General features: G+C 37.5%; 1 long non-coding RNA gene across 1 annotated transcript in view; it reads left to right on the top strand.

Moving 5' to 3' along the window:
* Window positions 1–765: 765 nt before the first annotated feature.
* Window positions 766–16547, top strand: part of LOC140844713 (uncharacterized) — a 34066-nt gene continuing 18284 nt past the window's right edge. The window contains exon 1 of the long non-coding RNA XR_012123194.1: window positions 766–805. This is a non-coding gene — a long non-coding RNA (uncharacterized lncRNA). The remainder of the gene's footprint in view (window positions 806–16547) is intronic.

Genomic DNA, 16547 nt, shown 5'->3' with positions numbered 1-16547 from the left:
AATTTTATTGAGTCCATGTAACAGTATGTGCTCATTCAGTCACTCAAATGTCATATGTTTACCCAGACGTTCCTGGCCAGTGCTTTCCATGTGTAGGAGCTGTACTGCTGAATCTTTATCTTCTTGCAGAATCAATTTCTGATTATAGAGAATGACTGTTTTTTGGTTTCTTCTGTCATTAATAGAAATTGGCTTCTTGTCTTCATGGGGGTGATATCTTTAGTCACTGCAAGCTTTCCACATTTCTTTCTCATGACAGCATTTTTTTTCTAAAGGTATTTGATAGGAACCAGACTTAAATAATGAGAACTGATTAGTTTATCTCCAAGAAATGGACTTTCTGGCAATCTTCTTTAAGTCCTTGAATATATTTCAAGGTTCTTCTGGCCTACCATTTTTCAGCTGTCTTCTTCTGTCCAACCTGTTTCCCTCCCTCCCCTGTTCCCCATCATATTTACATATCACACATTCACTTTTTTCTACTTTAAATGTCTTTAAATGATCTAATCCAAACCAGTATAGATGGCTTCAGCAACATCACAGACAGATACATTAAAGGCCAATTAATTGTAGTTCTTTATTATATTGCAGAGATATTTGTTAGAGCTTACCTGGATCTGTGCTCTCAGCCTTAGTATATGTAAGGGACCTGTTGAAACCACCTATGCAAGCGAATGACATTGACCTCTCTTATCAGAGGCCTTTATTTCTCTCTCTTTTTAGGGGCTCTTGGTGGAAGAGAAAATGCTATTAAGAGGTTTAGTTTGAACAGCAGGGGACAGTGTTCCCTGCTGCTGCCAAACAGGTATGCTTCATTAGATCCTTATCCAGTTAGTGTTCCTTTAAAAATTATGGTTATTATGTACGCAGTGATCTCTCACTTTTCACTATTCCAAAAGTCAGCTTCCAACATATTGTTTGTAACTTCACCATATGTTGGAGTCATTAGGTAATGATCCTCCATTCTATAAAACCTTTGCAGGAACAATGCACATACATTTTTACACTTAATGTGGTCTGACTTAAGAGACTAATTAGCAATGCCATTTGTGGGTAGTAATTAGCATATCTGTTATTTTATTAACTGGCTCGACTATCAGTGCACTCCCACAATCTAAGGCATATCTCTGAAGTATTGTTCTGACATTTCAGGTTGGTTTTTTGACAGGCAGGTGGGCTGACTCTGTCAGGTTTTACATGGTTGAAAAATCAAGAATTTGGCTCTTTATATGTTTGATTTGGCCAAAGGTGCTAGTTTATTTCTGAGAGTAAATCTTCCCTGCTTAACTACTTAAATAGGTAAAGTACATATTATTTTCCCAAGTGCAATCAAGATATATGGATAGTGCTCATAGGAAGGCTTGATTTAAGAGGTCCCAAGGCATATGAATGAATTTATCCAAGAATTTGATGTTGTGACCTTTTGGGAGATAAACTTACCTTTAGCAGAGAATGTTCTCAGTCAAGTGAGGTATATTACATAAATTTATAATATATTATATATTATATATGTAAATTATGTAATATATTGTATTATATATACTCAGAATCCATAAAAATGGGTAAAAACATGGGAAAATCAAATAAGTTTTAATGTGAACAGCCTTTGTGCAATAGTCAACCAAATCTAAATAAAGTTTTGTTTGCATATGCAAAATCTGGCCCACTTCTGTTTGAGTGGTCCTTCTTTCAATATAAATATTCTAATACACCATCAATTACAATTAAAATATATTAATAACAGATGTAGGGGTTAGTTAGACTATAGTATCAGGAAAAATGTTGAAAATAATGTTTTATTGGTGCTTTATTGGGTTGTCTGTATTAATATGTGCCTGCAACCTACTGATTAGTTATTAGTGCTGAGATAAAGTGAATCAGATAGTAATACTCTAAGAGGATCACCACTTATCTTCATGAAGAGTTAAGCATTGTAAAAAACTAGAATAAGAGAGGACAGGTTAAGGCGGTCATCTTGAAGTGCAAAGTGAAGATGTGTAGTTCTTGTTATGAGGTAGAGGCCATAAGTCTACAGGAACATGGAGGAAATTGGGACTGGAAAATTGACCCATCAGAGCAATCCATGGTCCATACGGAATTGCACATGTAGAGAGATTGTGAAAGGATCACTCACTGAGGTCCTGAGGACAAGAGAAGTAGAAACAAACTTCTTCAGCCCTGCATTTTAGGCTAGTTACTCAAGTATGATAGTTTCTCTAATGCTAACATTCTGTATAAAAGCACTTTCTTTAGATTGATGATCCTAGAAAAGATACTTCCCCTTATTTTCTGAGCATTTAATAGTAACTGGTCAAAAGACTTGTGGGGTAAAAGGAAGTTCTCACCCAGAATTTCCTGCCTGGCCTTGATGGTGGTTTGCAGATAAGAGCCTATTTACATATCAATGGTTGCTTACCACAGTAAACCTCTGGCCCATCCAGGGCAAGGGGTGGGGAGAAAAGAAAATGGCCCTTCTCTCCTTCCCTCCCTTTCTGGTGTGTAATTGGTCAGGCACCTTCCAGTCACCAGAGTGCCATCCATGGAGTTCCTCCCAGAAGGGGCTGGCAGGGGAAGCAGAGCTCATGCCTTGGCAATAGGGACGGTGGAGTGGGGGCTAGCTAGCAGAGCCAAGGAAGAGGGGACAGAAAGCATCCTGCAAAAGACTGAGCTATGAGTGATAAAACCTTTTCCCAAACTCTCACCCTTGTCATCCTTCTGTCTTAATACAGTCATAAGGAACCTTCCCCAGGTAGGGAACTCCCTTCCTCCCAGAGCTACAAGACTCCACAACTTTTGGGCTCATGTAGTCATTAGTTTTCTTTCTAGATGTGGTTACTTTTGGGGAAAGACTATAAGAACTAAATTTCATTTCTTCAAGTTGGGTGGTTGGGTATATGACTGACTTTTGTTCTCTCTACTTGTAAATCTCATTGAATGATAGTAAATATACACAAAAGGGAATAAAACCTTAAAGATATGAATTGGAGGATGAAACATCAGAATATCAGAAATTTTAGTGAACTCCCTGAAAACAAAAAGTAGATAGAATATATCAAATATCAAACAAAACTTACTGTTCTCTTTTCATAACATCTATAGAATAGTCATGCCAAATAGGCTTTAACTGCCTTATTTTCACCTCTGTAATAGTAATAACAGTGTTTACCTTTAGTCTCAAGTTAGCAATATACTCTAAAATTGAGTGATTTACCTGAACCAGGGTAAGAGTTTTTAGTATAGACTTTAGCTTCATGAGAATAAAATCACTCATTTTTGACCTACCTGTACATTGTCCATCTATCTGAAAGTTAAAACTGACAATTAATAGACTTTGCTACAAGATTTATAGATCAGTAGAAAAAACCCATACAGAAAATCTAGTAGAATGATCTAGTAGATTTATATTATTTCTGCAGCAACTTCCCACAAACTTGGTAACTTTACATATACCACCTTATTATTATCATGCAATTCCAGTGGTCTTAAGTCCAAAGTGGATCTCAAAGGTCTAAAATCAAGAGTTTAAAGGACTGCATTGCTTCTGGAGGCTCTAGCAGAGAATTTGGTCCCTTATTTTGTTGATGTTTTAGTTTTCTGGATTTTATGGGTTAACTACATTCCCTGGTTTATGACCCCCTTCCATCATTACAGTCAGCAATGCCCAGTAGAGTCTTTTCCCCACTTCATCTCTCTGTCTCTTTTATTTTTAAGACCCTTGTAATTCCATTTGACATACTGGATAACCCAGGATTGTCTCTCTGTTTTAAGCTCAGTGGATTAGCAACCTTAATTCCATTTGTTATTTTAATTCCCCTTTGCCATCATGTAATATAACATATGTTAGAGTCTATGGATTAGTACATGCACATTTTCAGAACCCATTATTATACCTACTTCAAAAGCTAAATGTATGAATCCTTAGTGCTGTGTCCGTAAACAAAACATAAATGACCAAGCAATATTATTTTGGAAACAAGAACAAATATATCAGAATCAAAATCAACAAATGAAACAATTGATGCCAGAGGAAATAATAATTCAGAAGGCACTACTTTAAAAATATATATGTTTAATTAATATTCTCAGGAAAACTTTGAGTAAACACTGTAGTCATAAAACAAAAATAAACTGAAATGAAGAAGGAATAATAACAAATTACAATGGTGCCCTTAGTAATTAAGTATCTGAAACTCAATAATAATGCAGAGTTGGATTTAAAAAAAGTTGAAAATTTCCCAAAACTATGATACAGCTATGGAAAGTAAAAGCCAAACTCGAAGACAATGGGTAGGCTAATTCAGAAGGAACAATCTGTCTAATTGAATATTGAAAATGAGAGATCAGAGAAAAGAGAATGTATAAGGGAAGAAATGTAGAATAATAGGAAACAATTCCTCTGGATTTCCTTTCCTTTTTGTCCTCAATCTGTCTTAGTTATTTTTCTTTGCTGTATAACAGTAACTTCCATCTGTCATTCTTTATAGTAATCTGATTATTGATTTATTTTCTATCTCAAGTAGTATGTAAACTCCACAAACAGGAAATTAGCTTATTTCGTACCCTAATGTAAGGAGCTCACCTAGAATTATGCTCACCACATAACAGCAGCTCAATATGTATCCGTTAATCAATTAATTTTTGCCAAATAGTAAGTTTGTGTCAGATGAGGGTCAAATCTGTCCCTTTTCTGCTGCTCATTTCTCCCACCTCCATCACAGATAATTTTCAATTCTACTGTGAAGCCAATATTTAGGCTTGTCTTTTGTTCTTGAGTATTTATGGTGCTGTTCTTAATATTTAACAGACTCCAGATTTTAATTTAGAAGGACTGGTATATTTGCTCTGTCAAGTGAAAATATTTGGACACTTGACTTCCTTGGGTGCTCAACCCTTAAGTACATCTTTGGAGAGGAAATTAAGATGACATCTAAATCTTTAGTTCTATATTCAGAGTTCCAATAACTTTAAATTTTCCAAGAGTAGACATTATTAGACAACACTGTAGGAGAAAAAATAAATCACCCTACCCTTCTAGATCTGGGCTGCCCCTTTACAAAAAAAGCAGATTAACAGGACAAAAACAGAGGTTTAAAAACATGTATACTGTCTGTATACATAGGGCAGACCAAGAAAACTGAGTAATTCTCCAAAATGGCTCAAGCCATCACGTAAAATACCATCATCATCTAAAGATAAAAGAAAATGTTGGGGAGTAGGAAGGCATTTATCTAAGACTACCAGGAAAAGCACAGTAAACAAGGGTAAAGTTGTTAGGCAGCTTTAGGTCTTTCTGTATTGAACAAGATCCTATACATTTCAGTCTTTCTCCTCTCCCTGGCACAGAGACAGGGCTACTCGTACAGATGGAGATTTCCTTACAAAAGTAAATTTATTTTACAATAGGGTAGCTTCTACTCAGTTTTCATGGCTTCTCCTGTGTCTGCTGATTTTTAAAAATAATCAGCTTGAGGAGGGATTAAAAATGGTGGCATGAGAGGAGAGACAGAGGAATCCTCCTAAAACTGGATACAATTAGAAAATTTAATTGGCACAACTAATCCTGAGAAAGCAACAGGAAAGAGGACGGTGTCAGACTGCACACACCTGGAGAAAAGAGCAGACCTCAGCGAATGGGGTAATGTACCAGAGCTGTGGCTCCATGGGACCCGAGCCTTTCCCCCACCCCAGCTCACCGGCGGGAGAAAGAGGAACGGAGCATGGAGGAAGTGGAAGGCTTGGGACTGCTGAGTACCTGGCTCTGGAGATCTGTGCTGGGAGCACAAACCTACATTTCATGGTGCTTTCATGAGACTCACATGACTACCGGGTTGGAAAGTTAATACAGGCAGAGTTCCTGGGGAGACTGGGATTCCGCCTGCTTGTGGAAAGCAGGGATCCATATCTGGCTGCTCTGGGACAAAAACTTATACCTGTGTGACCGGCCCACTGGCTCAGGCAGTGGAGGCAGGCACAGCAGCCAGGAGGTGGGAAACAGCTCTTTCCTACCTCCAGGCACCAGTACCACTCCCCTGCGACCCCCGACATTGCTTCAGGGGCTCAGCAGCTCCAGAGTAGACGTTCTGGGCACTAGAGGGCGCCATATACAAACATGAAACACCAAAGGAACCTTGTCCAGAGTAAAATTGTTAATACAACTCCCGAGAAAGATTTAAATGATATGGACCTCGTGACTCTTCCTGAAAGGGAGTTCAAAATAAAAATAATCAACATCCTAATGGAGATACGGAAAGACATCCAAGAACTCAGGAATGAATTCAGGTCAGAGATACAATCGTTAAAGAACACGATGGAGGGTATTAAAAGCAGGTTGGATACGGTGGAGGAGACAATAAGTGAAATAGAAACTAGAGAAGAGGAATACAAAGAAGCTGAGGCACAGAGAGAAAAAAGGTTCTCTATAAATGAAAGACTATTGAGAGAACTGTGTGATCAATCCAAGCAGAACAATATTTGCATTATAGGGATAGCAGAAGAAGAAGAGAGAAAGGGATAGAAAGTGTCTTTGAGGAGGTAGTTGCTGAAAACTTCCCTAATCTGGGGAAGCAGATACTCTCTTAGGCCATGGAGATCCACAGATCTCCCTGCACAATGGACCCAAGGAAGACAACACCAAGATACATAGTAATTAAAATGGGAAAGAACAAGGATAAGGACAGACTGTTAAAAGCAGCCAGAGGCAGAAATAAGGTCACATACAAAGGAAAGCCCATCAGACTAACAACAGACTTCTCAGCAGAAACCTTATAGGCCAGAAGGGAGTGGCATGATGTATTTAATGCCATGAAGTAGAAGGGCCTGGAACCAAGATTACTTTATCTGGTGAGATTGTCATTTAAATTTGAAGGAGGGATTAAACAATTTCCAGATAAGCAAAAGCTGAGAGACTTTAACTCCCACAAACCATCTCTGCAGTCTATTTTGGAGGGACTGCTGTGGATAGAAGTGTTCTTAGGGTTGGCTAGCTGTCACCAGAGGTAGTAAAATCATGGTAGGGAGGGTGGAGCAGCTGATTGTGAGGCAAAAGCAAAATTAAATTGACTATCCCCAAAGCCAATCAAGAGATAGAGAAAAAGTATAGAATCTGATACCTAATATATAAAGAATGAAGGAGGAAGAAAAAGGAGGAGAAATAGAAAAGAACCTTTAGATTGTGTTTGTAACAGCATACTAAGTGAGTTAAGCTAGACTCTTAGATAGTAAGGAAAGTAATCTTAATCTTTGGTAATCACAAATCTAAAGCCTGAAATGGCAATAAGTACATACCTATTGATAATCACCCTAAATGTAAATGGACTGAATGCACCAATCAAAAAACATAGAGTCACTGAATGGATAAAAAACAAGTCCCATCTATATGCTGCTTACAAGAGACTCACCTCAAACCCAAAGACATGCACAGACTAAAAGTCAAGGGGTGGAAAAAGATATTTCATGTAAACAATAGGGAGAAAAAAGCAGATGTTGCAATACTAGTATCAGACAAAATAGACTTCAAAACAAAGAAAGTAACAAGAGATAAAGAAGGAAATTACATAATGATAAAGGGCTCAGTCCAACAAGAGGATATAACCATTCTAAGTATATATGCACCCAACACAGGGGCACCAGCATATCAGAAACAAATACTAACAGAACTAAAGGAGGAAATAGACTGCAATGCACTCATTTTAGGAGACTTCAATGCACCATTCACTACAAAGGACAGATCTACCAGACAGAAAATAAGTAAGGACACAGAGGCACTGAATAACACACTAGAACAGATGTAACTAATAGACATCTATAGAACTCTACACCCAAAGGCAACAGGATACACATTCTTCTCAAGTTCACATGGAACATTCTCCAGAATAGACCACTTAATAGGCCACAAAAGGAGCCTCAGTAAATTCAAAAAGATTGAAATCCTATCAGCCAACTTTTCAGACTACAAATGTTTAAAAATAGAAATAAATTGTACCAAGAAAGCAAAAAGGCTCACAAAGACATGGAGGGTTAACAACATGCTTCTAAATAGTCAATGGATCAATGACCAAATTAAAATGGAGATCCAGCAATATATGGAAATAAATGACAACAACAACACAAAGCCCCAACTTCTGTGGGACACAGCGAAAGCAATCTTAAGAGGAAGGAATATAGCAATCCAGGCATATTTAAAGAAGGAAGAACATACCCAAATGAATACTCTAACATCACAGTTATCAAAATTGGAAAAAGAAGAACAAATGAATCCTAAAGTCAGCAGAAGGAGGGACATAATAAAGATCAGAGAAGAAATAAACAAAATTGAGAAGAATAAAATAATAGAAAAAAATCAATGAAACCAAGAGCTGGTTCTTTGAGAAAATAAAAAAAGTAGATAAGCCTCTAGCCAGACTTATTAAGAGAAAAAAAGAATCAACACACATCAACAGAATCAGAAATGAGAAAGGAAACATCACGACGGACCCAACAGAAATACAAATAATTATTAGAGAGTACTATGAAAATCTATATGCTAACAAGCTGGGAAACCTAGGAGAAATGGACAACTTCCTAGAAAAATACAACCTTCCAAGACTGACCCAGAAAGAAACAGAACATCTAAACAGACCAATTACCACCAATGAAATTGAATTGGTAATCAAAAAACTACACAAGAACAAAACCCCCGGACCAGCTGGATTTACCTCGGAATTTTATCAGACATACAGAGAAGATATAATACCCATTCTCCTTAAAGTTTTCCAAAAAATAGAAAAGGAGGGAATACTCCCAAACTCATTCTATGAAGCCAACATCACCCTAATACCAAAACAAGGCAAAGATCCCAACAAAAAGAAAATTACAGAGCAATACCCCTGATGAACGTAGATGCAAAAATACTCAATAAAATATTAGCAAACTGAATTCAAAAATATATCAAAAGGATCATACACCACGACCAAGTGGGATTCATTCCAGGGATGCAAGGATGGTACAACATTCGAAAATACATCAACATCATCCACCACATCAAGAAAAAGAAGGACAAACACCACATGATCATCGCCATGGATGCTGAAAAAGCATTGGACAAAATTCAACATCCATTCATGATAAAAACTCTCAGCAAAATGGGTATAGAGGGCAAGTACCTCAACATAATAAAGGCCATATACGATAAACCCACAGCCAACATCATACTTAACAGCAAGAAGCTGAAAGCTTTTCCTCTGAGATCGGGAACAAGACAGGATGCCCACTCTCCCCACTGTTATTTAACATAGTACTGGAGGTCCTAGCCATGGCAGTTAGACAAAACAAAGAAATACAAGGAATCCAGACTGGGAAGAAGAAGTTAAACTGTCACTATTTGCAGATGACATGATATTGTACATAAAAAACCCTATAGACTTCACTCCAAAACCACTAGAACTAATATCAGAATACAGCAAAGTTGCTGGATACAAAATTAACACACAGAAATCTGTGGCTTTCCTATGCACTAACAATGAGCCAATAGAAAGAGAAATCAGGGAAACAACTCCATTCACAATTGCATCAAAAAGAACAAAATACCTAGGAATAAACCTAACCAAAGAAGTGAAAGACCTATACCCTGAAAACTACAAGACACTCTTAAGAGAAATTAAAGAGGACACTAACAAATGGAAACTCATCCCATGCTCTTTGCTTGGAAGAATTAATATCATCAAAATGGCCATCCTGCCCAAAGCAATATACAGATTTGATGCAATCCTTATCAAATTACCAACAACATCCTTCAACGAACTGGAACAAATAGTTAAAAAATTCATTTGGAAACACCAAAGACCCCGAATAGCCAAAGCAACCTTGAGAAAGAAGAATAAGGTTGCGGGGATCTCACTCCCCAACTTCAAGCTCTACTACAAAGCCACAGTAATCAAGACAATTTGGTACTGGCACAGGAACAGAGCCACAGACCAGTGGAACAGATTAGAGACTCCGGACATTAACCCAAACATATATGGTCAATTAATATTCAATAAAGGAGCCATGAACTTACAATGGGGAAATGACAGTCTCTTCAACAGATGGTGCTGGCAGAACTGGACAGCTACATGTAAGGGAATGAAGCTGTACCATTGTCTAACCCCATAAACAAAAGTAAATTCGAAATGAATCAAAGACCTGAATGTAATTCATGAAACCATAAAACTCTTAGAAAAAAACAGAGGCAAAAGTCTCTTGGATGTGAACTTTAGTGTCTTCTTCATGAATATATCTCCCCAGGCAAGGAAAACAAAAGCAAAAATGAACAAGTGGGACTTTATCAAGCTGAAAAGCTTCTGTACAGGAAAGGACACCATCAATAGAACAAAAAGGTACCCTGCAATATGGGAGAATATTTTCGTAAATGACAGATCTGATAAAGGCTTGACATCCAAAATATATAAAGAGCAAATGGTCCTCAACAAACAAGAAGCAAATAATCCAATTACAAAATGGGAAGAGGAGCTGAACAGACAGTTCTCCAAAGAAGAAATTCAGATGGCCAACAGACACATGAAAAGATCCTCCACATCGCTAGTTATCAGAGAAATGCAAATTAAAACCACGATGAGAGATCACCTCATACCAGTAAGGATGGCCACCATCCAAAAGACAAACAAATGTTGGCAAGGTTGCAGAGAAAGGGGAACCCTCCTACACTGCTGGTGGGAATGTAAATTAGTTTAACCATTGTGGAAAGCAAAATGGAGGTTCCTCAAAATGCTCAAAATAGACTTACTGTTTGACCCAGGAATTCCACTTCTAGGAATTTACCCTAAGGATGCAGCACTCAGGTTTGAAAAAGACAGATGCACCCCTATGTTTATCGCAGCACTATTTACAATAGCCAAGAAATGGAAGCAACCTAAGTGTCCATCAGTAGATGACTGGATAAAGAATGTGTGGTACATATACACAATGGAATATTATTCAGCCATAAGAAGAAAACAAATCCTACCATTTGCAACAACATGGATGGAGCTAGAGGGTATTATGCTCAGTGAAATAAGCCAAACAGGAAAGACAAATACCAAATTATTTCACTCATCTGTGAAGTATAAGAAAAAGAAAAACTGAAGGAACAAAACAGCAGCAGAATCACAGAACCCAAGAATGGACTAACAGTTACCAAAGGGAAAGGGAAAGAGACTGGGGACAATGGGAGGGTAGGGAGGGATAAGGGCGTGGAAGAAGAAAGGGGGTATTATGATTAGCATGTATAATGTGGGGTGTGGGAGAAAGGTGAGGGCTTTGCAACACAGAGAAGACAAGTAGTGTTTCAACAACATCTTACTATGCTGATGGACAGTGACTGTAATGGGGTTTGTGGGGGGGTCTTGGGGTAGGGGAGAGCCTAGTAAACATAATGTTCCTCAAAAAAAAATCTGTTAATAAAAAAAAAATAATCAGCTTAAGATAAACCTTATACAAAAGAGGCATATTTTGAGGTGGTAAAATCTGTTTTCATGCAACACTTACAGTGCAATAACAGGAAGAAATTATAAAACTCCCAAGGCCATTAAAATGTTTTCTGAAATTGTCAGGGTTCTTGAAATTCCTTAATTTTTCTTTTCCTTCCTTTTTACTTTTTTATAATTAACTATTATTGTTAAAAAGCAAAATATGACTGAACACAATTTGAAGGTCTAATTGGTTTTACTTGATGATTCATGAATCCTATCAAGTAAGGAGAAAGGAACTTTTCAGAGTTGTGCAAAATGTAAGGATTTTATGGGTAGAAACAGGACAAGACAAGGATGTTATTATCAAAAGAATATATTGTTTCAGGCAAAGTCACCTTCCCTTAGGGGAAGAGTAGGGGGTCTTATGCAGATTAACTCACTACTGCTGATCAATACGTTTTAGAATGATTGGTTTAAATCCATTCCTGATAAAACTGAACCCCCAAATTCAGAATCACATGCCTGATGTGTGTAGTAAGCCAATCTCTAAGTCACTGGGTTTGAAGCAAACAAAGCTTTAATATCAGAAGGGCAGCCCAAGGAAAAGACAGGGGAGCATTCCCAAATCTGCCTTGCCTGATCAAGCCAAGGGATGGTTATATACAATTAGCAAAGTAATGTGAGGCACAAGGCAAAACTGGAAAGGCCTTGAAATCTTAGGTGGGTCTTGAAGCTATGCACCAATCCTATCTTCTTGTCACTACCAGGGGACTTGGTATGTTTCCAGTTGACTCCCCATCTGGCAGCAGCTTTGCAAATTAGATGTTATCAACCAACCTCCTCCCACCCCTGCACAATTAGCTTTGAGGAAGAAGATATAGGGCAAGGTTAATAATTTTTGTAAGGTAGAGAAGGAATGTACCTACATGCAGGGTGTGAAGAGCCTTGTGAAAATCAAAGCGAATAAAGAAAGGTATGTCCAGGTTCACTGGGAAAAGCTAAAACCACAATTTGGTTAGGTATTAATACTCAGTGGGGCTTAGCAAAAGTGACCCAATTTGGGACCTGTTGTTTCTTTTCAACACTATCTTTCAGTCCTTTTAAGTCAAAGCATCACTAAATGAGCATAACTTGAAGGTATATGGTCCCACAGCATTGCAGTATTAACAACTATTTTACCCATATTTCTCTCGTGCAAAATATGGATTGGTAGTGTTTTGAGTTGAGTTTGTTCTTCTCAGTTCTTGTCCCATCTGAAATAAAGAATTGAAAGGCAGACACACAAAAGTGAAGTAGAGCAAAAGTTTTATTTGAATACACTCCAAGGAAGGAGTGGACTAGAGTCAAGATAGACAAAGGCCCTGAACTTTTAGGGGAGGGTCTGTCATGTCCTAGCTGGGAGGTGCCTCTTTGATTGTCAGGATTGGATCATTTGATTGACAGTTCTAGTTGTATACCCATTCTTCTTGGTGCACATGTCTTTCCCAAAATGCACACAGGGGTTGGGGGGTGGGAGAGCAAAACCACAATCTTATTTTAATGAGATTATGGTGGAATGTGATTCTTAGTTTTGTTCAATTGTTTCTGCATTGGATCAGGTTGGGACCAGTTTGGCTTGGTTCCAATAGGCAAAGAAGTTATCTCCCTGCAAAGCTTTTCTTGTCTTCAAGTAGGACCTCCTAACTGGGTGTTTTTTCCTTGAGCCTTATCTTCCACTTTCCTGGCTGCTCATATCTATCTTTCTACCTAAGAATAGAGTGGTTGGAAATAATATAATACCGTTTGCATAGTCTCTCCCTTAATGTTAGCTAAGCCTAAAGTATGATAAAAATTGTACACACACCCCTCTCCCCTTTGTTTTATTTAGCAGGGTTTTCTACTTAGGCTAAAGAAGATAAGAGACATTATTGTTGTTAATTATGATTCTTTTTTGCTTATTTTTTATTGCCTTTTTTAAATTAATACAAATGAAGAATTTGAAAGGTCACTACTTAGACATGTTTTTCTACTCTGTGTGCAAATTATGACACCTCTACCAATGGGAACCATATTTATTGTTTATTTCTGGAACTTTTCAAAAATCCATTTATTTGAATATCATACAGCTCAAATTTACTCTTATTAGAATAAATATCCCCTTTCCTAGAACAATACCTAGCGTTAAACATCTGTTTACTCTCTAAGACTCATATCTAAGGTATTGGGGAAGAAGAAATTTCCTCTACCCTTCATGGTTCTTCTAGCTGATTTAGTAATCAAATTGACATGAGACAGATTAATAGGAGAAAAAAAGAAAATTTAGTTAAATACATACAAGGAATCTATAGGCAAGAGCTGATAGTAATCAAATTGACATGAGACAGATTAATAGGAGAAAAAAAGAAAATTTAGTTAAATACATACAAGGAATCTATAGGCAAGAGATTCCAAAGATAGTCAAGGACAATGAGATATATATGTCATCCTGAAACAAGGAGAAGAGGATTGGGGTCTTGAGACTTCAAAGGAAAAGGGAAGTAAAGCACAGGAATATGAAAGAGTTAATGTTTGGTAAACAAATTCTGCTAGACCACACAAAAACAATGGGGCACAGAGAGGAATTTTGACAGACTTAGCCACATCCCTCCCAGTCTACTATACCTAGATAACATTACAATATAGCTATCTATGGTGAGAGCTGTTTTCCTGGAGTAGTTCTATCTAAATTCTTTTTAGGCAATGAGGTGGGGAGGCCAAAGTCTCTTCCTGAGTACTTTGGGCCTTGATAGTTTTCATTTCTGAAATAATCTGCAGATCACAAAAGCACATCTTAGGGTAGCCTGTTCTTAGCCCCTACAAAGGCCTGTCTCATTCTGTCTACTAATCCTTAACTCTTATTTATTAACTTGTCCAACCTTAATCAAGCCCCTACCTTAAATCAGACCTTAAAATATTTTTTGATATCTTACCTTTGCCCCTTCTGTCCAATACACTACTAAAACTCTGCTAAGGTCGGATCTCTGCTTTGCTTTATCAACAGTTTATTTTTGCAGTTGATCCATAAAGCCAGCATTTGACAATTCAAAAACATGCTGTTTTATTATTTTAATTACTAATGACAAAGAAAAATTTGCCAATAATTAACTATAAAGGAAAATTTTATCACAATTTTTATTTTATTCTTATAAAATTAGCCATTTAGGCTTTCTTAAATAAAGATTTAACATATATCACTCTGATATACATATATAAAAAGGAAAAGGTAAGTCAATAGGTGAATGTATTTTTAAATTTCTTCACATTGACCCATCGAGCTTTCAGATATATAAAAATGTCAATAATGTGTCTATTAGATTTGAAGAAGTCTCCCTGAAGTTCCCAGTTGCCAATGTGTCTGTTCATGATGAAACAGTCAATCCTGCAGAAGTCCCCAGAAGATATCCTGTTGGCTTTATCAAAGTGGCTCATTCACGTTGGCAGAGCCTGAGTCTGGGAGGGGGTGGTCTTGTCTGAAGGACTCCTGATGGTGGGACCCATGCTCTCTAAAGCCTTCACAGAAGAACTGGGTTCTTGGATTCTCAGAATTGTAGGGTTTATATATGCTGTCATACTTCCATTATTCTGCTAACTCCTGGGAGCTGAAAAAAAGTGTATTGTACTCTAATATCTCATAGTTCCCTTAAAAATCAGGAACTGAGAGAGGTGGGAAGAAGCAATAATGAGTATATGTGCTTGAATGATTTGCATGTAAATCATTATCTTAGAGCACGATAATAAGCAGAAGGGTTCTGCAGGGATATTCAGAGGACAAGAGAAGGTACTCTCGGCAAAAGCATGAAAAGGGATGTGAACCACCAGGTGATTTTTTCATCTCTCTCATCTCCCTCCCATAAAAACACTTTGAAATGATATCTCATTTTCCTCTCTTCTCATTAAGTACATAAAGAGCTTTTGAAGGTACAGAAGTTCCTTAATTGAAGAAATTTGAATAAACTCCCAGTCTTAGAGTTGAACAGAAGCAATACTTACATATTTAATATAACTCCATTGAGGAAGCAGTAAAGGCCTGTTTGATACTTCTGACAGGTATGCTCTAAAGGAAGGCACTTATGTTATGAGTCGGAGATAATTGCAAGGTGTGAATGCAAAAATGTGTCAGTGGTTACCTTAAAGAATGCAAACATGACCCAGGAATAGGCTGAATATCTTTTTCACAACTGTGTTTTTTGAAATATGTCTTCAATACAGTTTATAACATTTTTATGGTGGTAGTGATTTGACCTTTTGACAGAACAGGTCTGAGTCACTAGATAGAGATTGGAAATTGAAAGTTTAATAAGAAGCCTGTGTCCTTCTGTAGTCACCAGCATTTCTTGCACAGGGAGAACAAACTTAACATTGGAAAAGAGAGGATACAAGTCCACTGCATATTCAGCGCAAAGATGATAAACATTTTCCATCTAGTCCTTGAAAGCACCACAGAGTGCCTTTTTTATACTATTACAGTAGAACATATAAAAATGTGGAAAATAGGACATGTTAAAGGAGAGATTTTATTTATTTATTTCTACTGTAAGAGGTTTCCTTACAAGTGGGTATGGAAGTTGCCTTTCCTTAAAGCCCTTTAACAGAGAAGTCAGGGTCTTCATCCTCAAAATGCACAATTTTGGGGAGTATAATCACAAAAGTATCTTCTTGTGTACAGACACGTTTCTGGTGATCAGGGAAATTATTGACCAGGAAATCAAAAGAGATGGTGTGGTACCTCTCTTTAGATGTGAGTAATCCATAGGAAATACAATGGGAACAGTGTATGCTGTTCTCCCAGCATCCAAGAGATGAGGAACAACAGGAGTGTAATAGATGAAACCTCATGGGAATGGAGCTCAAAACGAGGGTGATTAATGAGTGGAGAAAGAAGCAGCTACCGCAAAGTGCAGCAGTCGGAAAGAAAACAATGGAGGGGAGAAAAATGTGCTGTTGAAGAAAAAATTAAAGAGAATAAATATGCATGATGATTCACAGGCAAGGCAGCAAGGCCCTAGCAATCTCTAACTAAAGAACAGAGTACAGAGTCCTCTCATCACTAGAAGAAAGACAAAAGAGATCACAGACCAAGTTAAAGAAGATGTGAGAGTACAACTG

Source organism: Manis javanica, chromosome 11 (assembly GCF_040802235.1).
Source record: "Manis javanica isolate MJ-LG chromosome 11, MJ_LKY, whole genome shotgun sequence".
Classification (NCBI taxonomy): domain Eukaryota; kingdom Metazoa; phylum Chordata; class Mammalia; order Pholidota; family Manidae; genus Manis; species Manis javanica.
This window is presented reverse-complemented; position numbering and strand designations above follow the sequence as displayed.